The sequence below is a fragment of the Neodiprion fabricii genome, chromosome 5 (genome assembly GCF_021155785.1).
Source record: "Neodiprion fabricii isolate iyNeoFabr1 chromosome 5, iyNeoFabr1.1, whole genome shotgun sequence".
Taxonomy (NCBI): Eukaryota; Metazoa; Arthropoda; class Insecta; order Hymenoptera; family Diprionidae; genus Neodiprion; species Neodiprion fabricii.
The window spans coordinates 19,484,008-19,499,892 of NC_060243.1; the positions used below are offsets into that span (position 1 = coordinate 19,484,008).

Consider the following 15,885-nt stretch of genomic DNA (forward strand, 5'->3'; position numbering starts at 1 on the left):
GCGTCGCTGCCGACCGTCTGGCTGACCGTAACGCTGATCGTGAGCCTCATCACTGCCGCGTTCAAATCGCCCCGTGAACTGACGACGTTCCAATATCCTTAGAGACGAAGGTGACGGACTCGGTGTTTTAATCGCGTTCACATAATTTTTGAAACCTTGATTGATTTAACGGGACCTGAACCTTTAATTTCTCCCTTGTACCGTAATTTTGCAATAATTATCAAAGCGGGGCAAAACAAAGCTTTGTAAAAATTCTACAAGTTATCGATCAACGGAAAAAATGAACAAGTTGAATTTCTTTTTCTAGGGTAACGTTTTGCCCCGTTTTCCTAAGGTTTAGTTGATGTGTTTCCGTGCTTGGAACCTAGTGACTTAAAAAATCTGGCCACAATTGCAGTCTTTTTCTATCATTTTCTAAAAAATTATATTCCATTGACAAAGACTGATTGGGCAAACGAAAATTGGGCCGGATTATTTTTCACCGAGCTAAAACCAATATTTTATCATGCGTGGCATCTTGTCTGGTATAAATGCAAGATTGCGATATCCATACAGGGTATCCCATTTTAACTTACACATCTGAATAACTCAAAACGTTGCAAGATAGTCAAAAAATGGTTAAAACAAAAGTTGTTGGTTATTAAGGGACTGACTCAACTATGAACATCACTGCGGCATTGATCTTCATTTTTAAGGTTATTTGAGGGTCAACTTGTGTTTATCAAATAAAAACCCTACTTTTGATCTCGGATTCCAAAAGAGTCATTTAAAAATCAAATTTGGATGATGATAAATTTTACTTTTAAATAAGCCCTCGAACTCGCTTTGGCCTATAACGTGGATACCTATCTCAGTGTGGAATTTTCTTCTCATTTGGAATCCGAATTCAAAAATAGGGGTTTTCATTCAGAAAACAGAAGTTGACCTTCAAATTATCTTAAAAATAAAGGTCAAAGCCAAGGTGAATGTTATAGTTGGGCCATCCTCTTGATACCCAACAACTTTTATTTGAACTATTTTTTGACCGTCTTGCAATGTGTTGACTAATTCAGCTGCGTAAGTTAAATCGGGACACCCTGTATAAAAGCCATCCTCTTTAAATTTGAGCAAGTAAACTTTTAATACATCTGAACTGTTGAAGTCGACCCCGGCAAATTCTCTCAGTCCTGTTTAAGCAAAGTTCCTCATCTCCACAGAGTTATCCTGCTACAAATTGAATTTTTTTCACCCTCTTTTTCCTTATTTGTTTTCCTTTTTTAATCCCGCGAGGGACGACGACGATAAACACCAAAAAGTTTAATAATCGTTTCGCAACAAGGTTTATAAGATTGGATTGTCGCTCTGTCTTTGCGTAAGATTCTTTCAAGTTTGTTAAACAAATAACGAGAAAAAAATAAGTGGAGTAAAATGAGCCAGGACAAAACGAAAAACGGTGAAACACGCAACAGTTTTCTACCAGAAAAATGTCAGGCAGGGGAAAAGAAATAAGTCGATATGAAAATCGACGAGTGATGAGAAATTCCGCGCAAAAACAGAGGAAACAAATTAATTTCATGCAGATATTTTCACTCACCCGGAGCCTGTGACACCGGGCCTCAGTGTGGCGTTCATGTTGGGGGGCAGGAGTTGGAATTAGGATTTCGGTTTTGGAAGGACCGATCGATATTATCCTCCCAGCCGGGAGTTTCGGCTGCAGACTGCCGGGAAGCTTTAGCGTCGCCAGCTAGTCTAGTCGAATAAAATTCCCCCAGCCTGTCTGGCGCCAGCGGGGCGCTGGCATTCCGACACTGGTTCGAGAGGCGCTCGAAAATTTCGCATACAATAGCCGTAGGATGTCCGGAATCTGATCATGCATTTTCCAATTATTTAGACGAAAGATTCAAATCGAACATTTTTATTTATTTTTTCTTTCACTTTCCATCGTGCATCGCTTAAAGAAATCGAAAAAGACACAAAACACAGAAGCAATTGCTTGCCGAATTTCGAAATCGTTGTAAGGAACGACTCTACGTGAAAATCTGAGATGAAAATTCATTTCCCTGAAATTCGAGTGACCCATAGTTTCATTGGCGAATTCGATCGACAAATCGTAACAACGTTTTGCGGGATCGAAGTTTATAAAAGTTATTTGGAGAACGTTGCTTAAATTTCGATATTACGTTGAATGATTTTTAGTCGACAGCTGAACGTTTTTCTCGTCATGGATCTGGTATTATTTTTTCGGGAAAAGATGAACAGGACTGAAAGCGTAGAACGCAGGGATCAGAAAGTGGCAGTGACGACTGAGTCGGTATGTGTAAAGCAAAATAGGTCGCGTCATGTAGTACGAAAAATATCCATCAAGAGCTTAAGGCACGTTAAAAAAAAAGACAGATAGGGATGAGGGGCGATAAAAAAAAGAGCAAAGGACGGAAGACATTGGATGAGTTTGCAAAAGAGAGAGAGAGAGAGAGAGAAGCTGACGGCTTAAACCGATTACGTGATAAAAGTAAAGCCTTTATTATATTATCATAATCCCTATTATGGTAATTCCTGGTGGTAATTCAACTGGGAGGTACCTGACCAGCTAACGATCCCGACGCTTCTTATATTCCAGGGAAATCTTATGCAACTCTATTTCACTCTTTTATCGCAGTCGGTAAAAGCGGGAGGGAAGTAACAAGAACGCTACACAATTTGGTGACATTCGAAACGTGGGGAAAAAATGAGCATAGAATGCATAGGATACGTAGATAGGTTGGGAGAAAAGAAGTAAATTGATACAGGTGATCGTATACAGTTCAACATGTTTATTCAACCTGAACAAGGTGCGTTAGATAAATTATAGTACACTCGGGGACAATGAATGTGAGACGACCAATTTTTTACACTAGACAATTATGTTGGCGACGCAGAGAAACTCACAGCGCCACAGTCGGCCGAACGCGAAACAAACTCAATCTCAATAAACATAACATAACACATGACTGTCGAATTTAATGACGTGTCAACAAGTCATTATCTCTACGGTATTCTAAGGTTAGATTCGACGGTCATGGATTATGTTGCGTTTATTGAGATTGAGTTTGTTTCGCGTTCAGCCCACTGTGGCGCTGTAGGTTTCTCTGTGTTGCCAACGTAACTGTCTAGTGGAAAAAATTAGCCGTCTCAGATTCATTGTCCCCAAGTGTACATATGGTACGTTTAGCTATTACCAATACACTCAAAAATGGGGTGACTTTTCAGTTCCCTGAATCTTCTATCGAACTAGATTATGTAAACAATGGATATACACATAGATCTTAGTTACAAACTATTTAATCATACGTGAAAAATCTTTACTTTTATTGATTTCTTTATGTTTACATTTTCCGTCGCGTATCGCTTGGAATCTACATCCTGTTGAATTTGTTGTACTGGATAGTTTTTGCAAACATGCTGAATTCTGAGACAGAGATGAATAGAGTAAAAGAGAGGAAGGTGTAACTTCATCCCATATTTCTATTGAATATATGGTAAACAGTATCAGGTACAATATTAATTCTGTCAATGGTGTCGAATCAAACAAAAGCTCTGACGTTTAATTGGTTTAGCATAAATTGGTTACGTGACCGGACTTTCGTTTGCTCAATTATCAGTACGTCGATGCATAAACGAACCACATGTGACACGTGATACACAATACGTGTATAGATGTACAAACGGGGCATCTCAGTTGAGCTTACAGACATTCACGTCGAGACCATTATGTCCTTTAATTTTGGCGCAACTTCTTACTTTTTTTGTTCTCTTCTTCTTTTCCACGCCCGTAGAATGTTTTTATAGTAAATGCTATATACGTGAATAGAATAATCCTATCAATAAATTAGCCTCAAGACGGGTGAATGTGATAAAAAAAAAAGAACGTCTGAAAAAATGTAAAACCTTCATTTCCATAAATAATATGATCATATTATGAATCGATTAAAGGAAATGGCGGCAAAAATTTGGTGGAATTTCCGATACAGCTGAGAATTCATGTTGAGAAAAAAGCACATGAAAATTTTTAATTGGCTTGATGAGTCAGACGGTCGCCGTTTTTATTTTTATTTTTCATTTATATACTTTCTTTTATTTAGTACAGACGAAATAAAACTCTAGTACGTTATATGATGAAGCTGTAAAACGAAATCCTACCCCCCCCCCCCCCCCCCCTCTCTCTCTTTCTCTTTCTGCGCAGACTTGCGCTTACTTATCTTTTGAAAACATTGGCTTGCCAACCCCTGTGTCAAGTCTTGTTCACCGAATTCTCTGCTCTCTAAGGGTTGAAGAGAGAATGAGAGAAAAAAGAGAGAAAGAGTGGCGTAAAGAGAAATGGGTTGGGGTAGGATTTTAGGAGAGGGGCGCTTGGCGCATAATTTATTACCTAGTTTTCTCTAAGCGGTACCATTATTCGTTTTTTTCTCTCTCCCCAAGATTTTATCCTCGAAAAGTATAAGCTAGGGTATATAATCATTATACAGAAACGTCAGCAGATCTGGACTTCAGAAGTAAGCTCGAAATGAGAACAAAATGAGGGAGGGATTTGGAATCAAAATGTAAAGATTAATTTAGTTAAAAACATCATAACATTATTTAAAAATTTACAATTTTTTTAGTATCGGCTCAATCTTGTTCATGCAAAACCTTTCATTTTCATTTTTTTCTATCATTATTTTTATTTATTACTTTTGTTTCGTTGCGACGCTTCTAAAAGATTGCAGATTTCCAGATCATTCGCTCTCACTTGGCTTGATGCACACTTAAAAAGAATGGCATCGCAGCATTTTTTTTTTTTTTTTTTTTTTGTAGATCCAAAGAAAGAATAAATTCACATACAAAAACGGAATACAAATTTCGGAAGTGTTTTAACAGGGTTAAACATTAAGAATTTGGAACGACTCACATTTTTTTTTTTGTGAAGCTATGTATTTTCACATACCTACATTATTACATATGGATATGCATATATATCGAATCGCAAACTCGGATCATATATGATATAAATATATATACACACGTATATTGAACGGTGACATCTGGTCTTGTAACTTCGCATGGTTCGTATGCAGTATGTATGTCATCCATAATGTATGTACGCGATGATCGGCAGTTCCAATAAGCTCAGCTTCTGAATTGAGTCGATACAGGAACGGCGGCGGGATTCTAATCATAAAAGTTTGATGTACCTCTATTCTTCAGATTTACGTCCGAGAGAGACGGACTTTAAAGTAGTGCGATGGATGTTAGTGACAAGTTCGGATGACGAGAAATCATTACAAGAATTTGTTGAATCGCATTTTGCACGAATGTTTGGGACATTCCGCGCCAAATCGATCAAATTCTAATTTGATTTAAATATTTTGAAACGAAGCATTTCTACAAATTACTTTGATCCTGTTTCAATACGTGCATTTTGTCAATTTCCAAATTTGTTCAGTGATAAAAAGAAAGCCTGTTTTGAAAATGATAATCAGTCGAGTATCAAATAAGAGAGGATGATTATTCGTTGTCAATTTTTTTTCATTTCCTTCAAGAACTATATCTTCCATGATATCTTGAAAACGGAAAAATTTTGGGGTGAATAGTGTTTCAAAAAAGTGATTCTTTCAGAAAAATTGAAAATTTTCTAATTCCAGATTACATTTTAGAGTTGAACAATTACTTTTTGGTTCAGCAGGTCGTTTCATAATCTATCGCGAAAATATTCGATTATTCGATGTCTAAATAACGCAAGACCATAATTTGTTGTTAAAAAATTCTATCACGTAAATTTTCTCAGAATTTCCTTTCATTTTTCTTAGTACTGCTAGAATTATCTAGACTCTTGAGTCTTGTTTAAAACTGATGCTATTCATTTTATATCTAAACATTCAGTTTCATATTCTTCATACTTTATTTTTTCATAAAAGTTGTTAAAAAATCTATGAATATGCGTATCTTGCATGAAAATAAATCTTGATGTGCTGTAAAAAACTAGCGCTATATTTTAATTCAACAATTTTAACCACAAAATAAAAAAAAACATTATTACTTAAGGAGGAAATTAAAAGTTATATTTCGCAGCCCTGTGTCACCCATCTGATCAAGCTGGATGTCGATCTTTTTACTTTTTTTACGCTCATCGTCTCGTAAAATTCAAAGCTAATTAAATGAAAATTAGTGAAAAACGAAACCACTAAAAAACAGCAGCCTTAGCAACAGCATCGGCAATGACTGAAATATATTCGAATTTCGTGATGAAAGCTGCCGGACGAGGAGAAATCAGCTCTACCAACAATTGTAAATAACTAAAACCGGTGTCGAAATCTGAATAATTATAACTCTAAAAGTCTTACTAATAGAAATAGTTACAGCTTTGAATAAAAATGAACGAAGAATATTTACCATATAGATCAACCATTGTAAAAATAAAACTAAAATAGGGAAAGTAGAAATAATTTAGTGCTTGTGAGCTTGTGCCAAGTTCGTTTTTACGGCTGCCATTCAAAGATTGAAGGAAACATCAGGCAGTGGATTCCGATAAAAAAAAAGCCGTCGATATTTCTCCGAGATGTATAAGCTGTGCTGGTGGAGCTTACAACTCTTCGTGAATTCTGACGCGCATCATTTCTTGCGATGAGAATAAATCCGCGAACTGTATAGTCTCTTGAACGCAGGGAAGAGAGTGAAAAGTTGGGGCTACGGTTAGGGGAGGGGGGCAGAGGGAGAGATACAGCAGCGAAAGGACACGCGTCGTTGTCAACGTCGATCCTAGTTCCGTATCTTCTATAGAACGTATTTACAATATCCAACCTCTCCAGGATATCGAATCGATTTCACGGACTGTATATTAAATCAGCTACTCTTTATGCTTTTCTACGTGTATCTCCGCAGTATTTCAAAATCCTGTTCTGTCTGATTGTTGAGATTTTTTTTTTTTTTGAATAAATACCATAGGATACCAGGCTACTCCCTGTTTGAGCTTGGATTGCAAGCTAACCCAACCGACCACCTAACCCAACATTAAAAAGTAGCAGCATTGTCGATGCGAAGACGAATCCGTGCCTCCATTATCCGCTACGGTATCCATTTCTGCTGGGACCTGAAAGCTGAGATAATATAAATCCTAAGTGCGTTCGTCACAAATACTGAATATCGTGAGATTTTGTCCATGATTTTCGCAGTGCCGTTGCTCAACGTTCAAGGCTTGTTTAAAAGTGAAATCGAAACGAAATTGTTTTTGCTGTCGTACTATTGGCACTGAAAATAATATCGGTGCGTTTCAAGAAGTGGCAACAATCCTACAGCCGAAATACTTTTCCAGGCGTGCCAAAGCGGCGGCCATTTTGATTTCCACACGAACGTCCATATTGACATGCGGACTCTTCTCCTCAACTTTGCATCTCAAGTATTTATACCCGTAAGCTTATCTAAATTCGAAAAAAAACGTACGTCGTCGTTTCCGCAGAAAAAAACAAAATTCGAAACGAATTCGATTTCATTACGAATACAAACCAAGTAAATACCGTACAACGATAGCATAAAAGTTATTTTTCGTGTGGTTAATAAATTTAGATCAATACTTGTACGAATCGTGGGTACAAAAAAAAAAAAAAAACAATTCCAAAATTACTGTACGAAGACAGGAATATTCTCCGTCCCAGGGGATTACGAGTATGATACAGGCCGGCTTACACTGATGCGCATCTACGAGAATCGTGGACAGAGGTTTGGGTATAAATCCGGTTTGCGTACTCCGGGACGGGACGCAACTCCGTCTGGGATGGCCAAAGGAGGCGAAAATATCCGCGTACATGAGTCGTGGACGGGACGTGAGGCAGGCGACCCTCCAGAGGCAGAGTCGGGGTTGCGGTTCTCAAGGCGCAAACTCGCGCCCCGTAGAGCGCAGCGGCGTGGCGACGAGGGCTCGTAGGGTTCTCCGAGAGGGGCGGGAGGGGGGGGGGGGGGGGCGTGAGGGGTAGCACCGAGGCCGAGAATTCAGTTGTACGCTAACACCCACGCTCATAGTACGCACGTCGTCCGGACCCACCACGTGTGTTCCTGCGGAGCAACGAAACCGCGACACGATCCTCCATCCTCCCCCCATCACCTACCCTCGAAACTTCCCCCGCTCCCCATACTCGTCCGAACGTTGCAAGAAATTTTTTTCCGACATCCCGAAACGCCGTTTTTTTTTTTTCCACCCCGGGGAAACTCAGCAGGTCTAACTGTAATTCATAGACGTGTCTGAGTTAAATAGATAGACACGTAGTTGGACGGATATTTTTTTATTTGTTCGAACGCCGTTTTTTTCCAACCCGGGGAAATTCAGCAGGTCTAACTATGCTTCATAGACATGTCTAAGTAAATAGATAGACACATGGTTAGACGGGTATTTTTTGATTTGTCCGAACGTTCAATTTCCGCGATATCGTTTTTTTTATTTTTCGTATACATAATTTGCCCGGGGTAGGGAAAAAAAATTTTCACCCGGCACTCCAGACGCGCTTTGACACTGCGATGGTCGGTTATCCAAGAGTTCTCCGATCGAGGTGTCAGTCAGATGGCAACAATGGTGGTGAGCGGAAGTGCTGCAACGCTCAAGTGTAATGATTAGGAATAACAATAAGAATAATGATAACAGAAGTAAAAGCGGGAAGGACGATTTTAATGTGAGACATCGCGAATCATAATCATCGCGTATAGTTATGATTAAATTTAAAATGAAATACAACAAAACTGATGACAATAATAATAACAATGGAAAGTTATCCGCTGCGCGACGGGACGGTAACAATAATGAATTTTTGAGATTTAAACTAATGTATCACTTAAATTTTTGCCCAACTATTGATATTATGAATAATCGGTATTGATTTGAGAAAAGGAACAGAGAAACGCGCGCCTTGGATGTATGACGATTGTCTGATTTTTATTTTTGTCGGAGGAATGAAGGCATTTTGTTAAATTCTAATGTAAAGATACCTGCGCTCCGAGGGAAAAGCCAAACGACACCTTGGCGTCAGACTGTAAGTATTTTTATTGCTTTTTAAACGGTGAGGCTTAATTTGTATTTTTTATTCATGAGAAAACGGAAAATAAGAAAAGCAAATTGGAATAATATCTAGCTTGGAAGAGTTTTATCCGTACAAGTTTTAAATCGTACAAGTCCAAAAAAAAAATCGAATTTGAATATAAAAAATCTGCTGGAGTAATTTTGATGATTTGATCTTGGACAAAAAAATTCAAATTAAAGCCGAACGATTTATAAGTTGGAATTTTGAATTCTGAAAATTGAATCAAGGATGTCAATTTACCATTCTATAATAATCAGGTCAAATTAGGATACCGTATGATTGCTAAGTCGTAATGTTGCCATCTTTCCGTTCGGTTAACTAGCTCTACCGATTCAAGTAATCAAACATGATAGAAAATGATTTGTCTCAGCATCAACATACGTCCTGAAACATACCTTAAAGAGGACGACACGTCTTTACGGCAATATTTGCAACCCGTTCGTTTTCTTCTCTAAATGTCCGAAGGACTTCCTCGCGACCAACGAAATACATTTTACAACTCTTTGTTACCTACAGTGTTTAATGTTGTGATAAAAAGTTGAAAATTTAGTCAGGAATGACGAAAATGCAAGATTCGCAATTATTTCTACGGTCAAAATTTTTTTAAATTCAACGACACACTGAAAACCTTAGAAAAACTCTGACAGATCTGCGAGTTTCGAAATTGTTTTATCTGACATCTGAGTTTGGGTCGGTGTCGTCTGCTTTACTGAGTCTTAAAGAGGATCGCGTGTCTGTTTTGTTTTGCCCGGGTTACCAACCCTAAGGCGACGGGATTGATGGAGTAGACAGAGCATAGCGGAGTTTATTTCTTCAAAAAATACATCAGAGAAGCTTCGGAAGTACGCCTATCCGCTGATTCGTTTCTCGTTCTCTTTGCGTTTGCTTTCCGTCACCCATTTTGTTTCATTGCGTATTCGGCAATTCCAAACACCGCCGACAATCTCATTTTCTTATCTCGGACATTTGCGCGAATCACCGACGCGCTTTTCAAACGACTTTTCGAGTTTACCTAACCTCCAAAATAACCTGGCAACTACCCAACGTATCAATTCACTTCTAACTCACTTTAATTCACAATTTAACTCAACGGTATAATTAGGAATGAAATTTACGTCTCGTCTTATAGACGCCTGAAAGACGTCCAGAAGTATTCGGAAACGATTGAAACAGTTTTCAATATTCTATGCTACGATTTTTTGTTAAATACGATGTTTAAACGATGAACTCGTATTTAACGTTGAAGACGTCTATTCGTAGTCCGAAGATTTTGATTTCGTTTCTTTTATTTCTTTAATAAACCAAACATATATCAATACGAGTGTAAAGTTGTTGTAAAAAACCTAGGCTTTCATCGGTTGAAAGACTAGACAGCTTTCAAATTACTAAGCCTGGGAAAGAAAGACGTTCCGAGTATTACAGACGTTTGAATAATCTTCGAAAGGAACTAGCCAAGTTACTCCTCCACTGATAAGAATTTTCATAACGTGGAACAAAAAAATTCGCAGACGTCTCAAGCACGTATTTCTACCCCAATTTCGTCCGAGTCGTTTCGGGGCATGGCGGCGAGCTTCTCTGTAAGACGAAGGTATTAAAGCGATGACACGATAGTCTCGCACGTCCGAAGGATGAATTCGTGAAAGGTGTTACAAATAAAATGTTGTACGCCGAATCGTCTCGTATACCGAAAAATTTCCGACCCACTATTTTTGAACAAATATATTATCCGATAACTTTGACGAATATCTCACACACTCTTGATTGTTCTTCATCGTATTCTGAAAACTTCCAAAGAATTCAGTGTTCACATTCGAAATTTATCGAAAATAAATCACCATCAAAGGCTGTTAATGATGATCGATTCGTTTTGAAAAAAGCGCTGGATCGTTTTTTGTTTCTTTCAAAATGGCGAATTTTGTGAAATTTTGGTTAATATTAGTGTCCGTTATTCAAAAATTTTTGAAAAAAATCTGTTGAGATATCTGGAATTGTTCGTAAGGTATGTAAAAGTAACTAGAACATAATGATAAATTAGATTTGATAAGTAGGTATAGGTAGAAGTTTCTCACAGTTCATGAAACGATTTTTAGAATATTTTAAAAATTTGTCGATGTACAATCAGAAGTTTTTTGATATTTCTTTGAATTATTTCAAATTGATTTGAGATTGAAACAATATCTGTATATTTGAACATATTATCGGAAGAAGAACTAAATGCCACGGATTTCTAGCCGAATTATTATCTCGCCGAAATTATTTCTCGCAATCAGGCGTAAAACGGGAATCGAATGAGTTAGCTTCGTCCCTTCTCCTCCCGCCCCTCATCTCACGAAACATATTCGATTATCCCTCCAGTTCTTCATAGGTATATATAAATGTATATAGAGCATTCCATGACATCTCGATCAAAATTCTACGTCGATGTCGCAGATCTAGGGGTGAGATTGTGATGAAGCGAAATGTTTTCACCGGGTATCGTAACTTTTATCCATGTAGATAGTTGTCGAATAAAAATGCAACTCATGCATTCAACAACAACGACACCGTTTTTGTAAACATTTTATATTCCTCGCAATAAGAAGTTCAAAACACGTACTATTATTCTGACTTTAGGAAGTATACCAGGTACTGTTGTTCCTACTCTTTCTCCAATAATTAAATTTATTCTCATCTTTCAGAATTTCACAATTACTTGTCATAACCATCTTGCAAAATGTCATATCTGCGAAAAAAAATTACAACAAAAATTAAAAAAAAAAAACAAATACAGACCGGACAAAGACGTATATACCTACGATAAGTTATGTACCTACATGTATTGGACAGTTTAACATCTGCAGTATGTAGGTACAAAATGACATCTTGTCTGGTTCGCAAAATGCACTGTACACAATAAGACAGGTAGATATATAAAGTGTGTGCGTTGTGTATGTGTATGTGTAAAATAATATATACGTATTATACACACAAACGCAAGCCGAGAGCTTTCCTTTACATTGTCGCAATATGACAAAGCAGCCGTTCTACTTTTCTCCCTGCTCCTGTCCTTTCCTTCTCCTCTTCTCATCTCGTCCCTTTGCCCGTCAACAACTCCCACCGAAAAGCAAAACGAAACTGATTTCTATAGGAGATTAGATATACAAAAAAGCTCAGTTCCCGTTATCACAAATAAAGTTTGTGAAATCTGTCTGCGCGTCTTCCCTCCTTCCCCCGCCACGCTCACTCACGCTCTCTCTCTCTCTCTCTTTCTCTCTCCGTCTTTGAAAACGGGATAACCGGCTTCAAATCGACTCGCGATCAGACGTATTTTTCGTATTTCACTCCGTATTATCCGTCGATTGTTTGACATCGTTCTTCTTTTCAATTCACTCTGAACTTTTTCCTCAAGCCAATTCCCAAGGAGGAATGAAAATTTCTTGTGAAAACATAAGTTTTTCCTTTATTCGCATTTATGTACAGCGATACATGTGGTTCTGCAAACTCAAAAAAAAAAAAAAAATGCTACGCTGTATAAAATCAATTGTACCTTTCTCCAAGATCGCTTTTGCTGCCGGTTTCCAAGAAAAATTCAATATCCATTTTGAAAAACCGTGAAGCTTCAGACGAGAATTTGCAGCTCTGCGATAAAAATTGGGAAGCATAGAAAAAATACAATTTTCAACCAATGAAATGTGCTTATTTTTTACCTGAAAAGTCGGACAAAAGTGGCACATTATTCCCTCTTAACTTTTCTCCCTCATCTGCGGGGAAAAAGTAGAACTTTTCTCCCGCATGTGCGGGAAATATGACCTCATATTAAATTGACGTGTAACACCTTAGCTCTTGGTATGTGGCAGTTGATGGGACTAATTTCGTGAATGTGACGGAAACGTGTAACAGGAAGTAGAGAGAAGCGCGCGCTGTTCAATTCATTCGATTTACTATAATATGATTCTTCGGTCTGGCCTGTATTTGGCGCTTGTGTTGCAGCGTTTTAGCGACCTTTGTCGCTAACCTTAGTTTTGAACAGCGCAACGCATTGCGATGCACAAATAATATTTTTACAAAAATTTATTACCCGTTCCCGTTTCTTGACTTCCGCCAACCTAAATCCATGCACTGCTTGTTTGCATTGTTTGGATCTTCTCTTCTTTCATTTTCAAGTCAATAATGTGGCGAGAATTAAGACGCGAATAAAGTCCTTTATGTAACACGGGAATAAAAGTCGATTATTCCCTCGTTACATAATATACTATTTTTTACGTTTTCTGGGGATTTAGCCTAAAATGGAAACCATATTTGGAAAAATCAAACTTTTCTACATTAAAAAACATCTTGAGTCACGTTATTTTTCCCGTCCTAAAGAGACGGTAAAAATTCGATTGCGAAAATCAATCCAGTCAATGTTCTAAGATCAAAAACGTATTTCTCGAGAGTTAAAGCTACTATTTAAATGTCGAATACTTGCTGGATTTTTACGATTTATCGAAATTGCAGAAGAATATAAATTTTTTAGCTGGGTCGTTTACAGATAATTCACGCATCAACCCATTTTTTTTTCCTCTCTCCAAATCACAAGTATCTTCTTCAATTCCGAGTTTATGATTTCAATTTTGTTTCTCACCAAGAAGTAAAATTTTCATCGTCCTTCGCCGAATTGATTTATCGTACTTGCGAGGGTGCTAAATTTCTATGCGCCAGATTTTCCGTCCATCGGGTTTGACTAACAACAAGTACCGCATGACGGTTCGTGGATGGAAACTGCCGGTGCAGCCTCTGTGCTGTGCGGAAAATTGGATTACAAGCAGTAAATGTACGCGGCTTTTCCGTCGTGTAATTGAATTTACCTGTTTTATAACCTGGTCAACTGCAAACGGTGTGAAATACTACCACATATTTCTAACCGACTCTTATTTTCCGTTACGAAATTGAAACCTGCAAGATTTATCGTGAGGAAAAAAAAAGAGCGGAGAAACAAAGCTTCAATTTTCGAGTAGAGGTTTTTTCACATGTGTATCATTGTCCCGGTGAAAGAATATTTCTGACTACTTTCATACAATATTCTTAAACACTTTGAAAACCGAACAACTCTGATTTGCTGTCTAAATCTCTCTAAATCGTTGATTGTTCGAAACATTTTTTGAACGAATGTTATTAACAATTTTTGTGCAAGATTTACCTTGGAATTTCAATTCCTTGAATCAAATTCTTAGAATATCTGAAACTTTCTGTAAAATCTCGATATAGTACATAACATCAGGTATAATCTTCAAGGATATTTGAATTGTAATTGTGAAAAAACAGTTTCTAAACATTTTTGAGGGTGTGCAAAAATGGTTCTTTATTCTACTAAAAATCGTATAGCTTAGCAATCGAGAACGAGACGTAAAACGCATGGAAGAACAAAAAGCCGTGGAACTTGAGGTGAATTTTATATATACACACAGCAATACGGCTGTAAATCCTGAAAGGGTCTGAAATCGCACGCATCATTTATAATCTACCGTATACGAGATATTTTCATTCCATTTTATTCCAATCCTTTTATCTTTTTTTCTCTGCCGTTGAAGGTTAGCTGCATATTTTATATACGAAATATGATTTATCACTTGTTTGGTCTTGGTCAAATTTTCATTTATTTCAAATTCGTTTGTGCCTAACGATTGATATTTTTGTAACGCGATGTTGCGATACACGTAACATTGAAAACTTTAAGTTTACCGAAATTTACCTTCGCTAAAGATGATGCCGGTAATCCAAAAAATAAACCATTGATTAGTTTTTATATGAAGAATCTTGTGAAAGTTTCACGAATTTCAGACAATTCTATCGTAAGTAAATTACATTTGAAACGGCTCACGCCGTATTTCAGTCCAAGAAGTTTCTCCTGCTTAAGAATAAACACAGTATTCTGAAACATTCCTAAGTGCAACTCGAGTTCTCTGAATTTTTCGGAATTTTCGCACTGATTTTGCAATACTCATCGAACGCGCAATTTTTAGTAATTCAATTTAACCATTATTTTTTTTTTTTTTAACAACCGTCGACTCGATTTTCTCGACAAAAAATGCTAACTCCGTGGCAGGAATCGTAAACATCCTGAAATTGACGTTTAATTTTTCCTGAGTAGATTCCTGATCCAGGGTTACGAAAAATTCAGGCACCGGAAAATAGTTGCTGGTATTGAAATAAATATACATGATATCTACTTGTTCTCCCTGGCATGTTTTATTTAATTAATTATTCGTTTGATTCAAAGAGGACGCACTAGAATGCAATCAATTCACTAAGATCAATGCATTTGTTGTTCGATTCGATTTGTGCTTTCTGTCAAAAAGTAAATATTGGCTGAGGATTATTTAAATAATTCGAGTTCTTTGAATCTCCGAAATAATCGCTTTACTTGAATAATATTTACTCGAGTTAAAATTTTTCGATTTGAGTCGCGTAAATATTTTGAAGATTCAAGACGCCTCAAATTATCTGAATAGTCCTTGGCCAATATTTATTTGTTGTTAGAAGATAAACATTTAATCAAACAACTATAGCATTTATCCTTTCGACAATAAGTTTATCGGATTCCAGCACGCCTTATTCAAATGAAACAAAACTGTAATCGAACCAAAGAAATCAGGGAGAGCAAAAAAATTCGTTTACTTAAAATAAAGGAATTATTTAGTGTGCGAGAATTGTTTCCTTGTTTCGAAAATTTCTCTCCCTCTCTCTCTCTCTCAGACAAGTATGACAACATCCTCATCATGGACACCCGGTTCAGTTCCCGTGGATCTTGATGACTGGAACTCCGAGTCTCGCGTAGCGGTCAAATGATCCTTAGAGTGGCCGGCGTTAT

At 37.4% G+C, this 15,885-nt stretch overlaps 1 protein-coding gene across 3 annotated transcripts in view; it reads left to right on the forward strand.

Annotated features, from left to right (window-relative positions):
• LOC124182814 (atrial natriuretic peptide-converting enzyme-like) overlaps positions 1–15,885 on the forward strand; it is a 90,461-nt gene that overhangs the window by 36,383 nt on the left and 38,193 nt on the right. The window contains exons 1-2 of one of the 3 annotated variants that reach the window (XM_046570535.1): positions 8,324–8,343; positions 8,482–9,008. The exons of the other annotated variants lie outside the window; for them this stretch is intronic. The gene's annotated coding sequence lies outside the window, so the exon portion shown is untranslated. Of the gene's footprint in view, positions 1–8,323; positions 8,344–8,481; positions 9,009–15,885 lie in introns of those variants that run through there. 3 annotated transcript variants of the gene reach the window in all.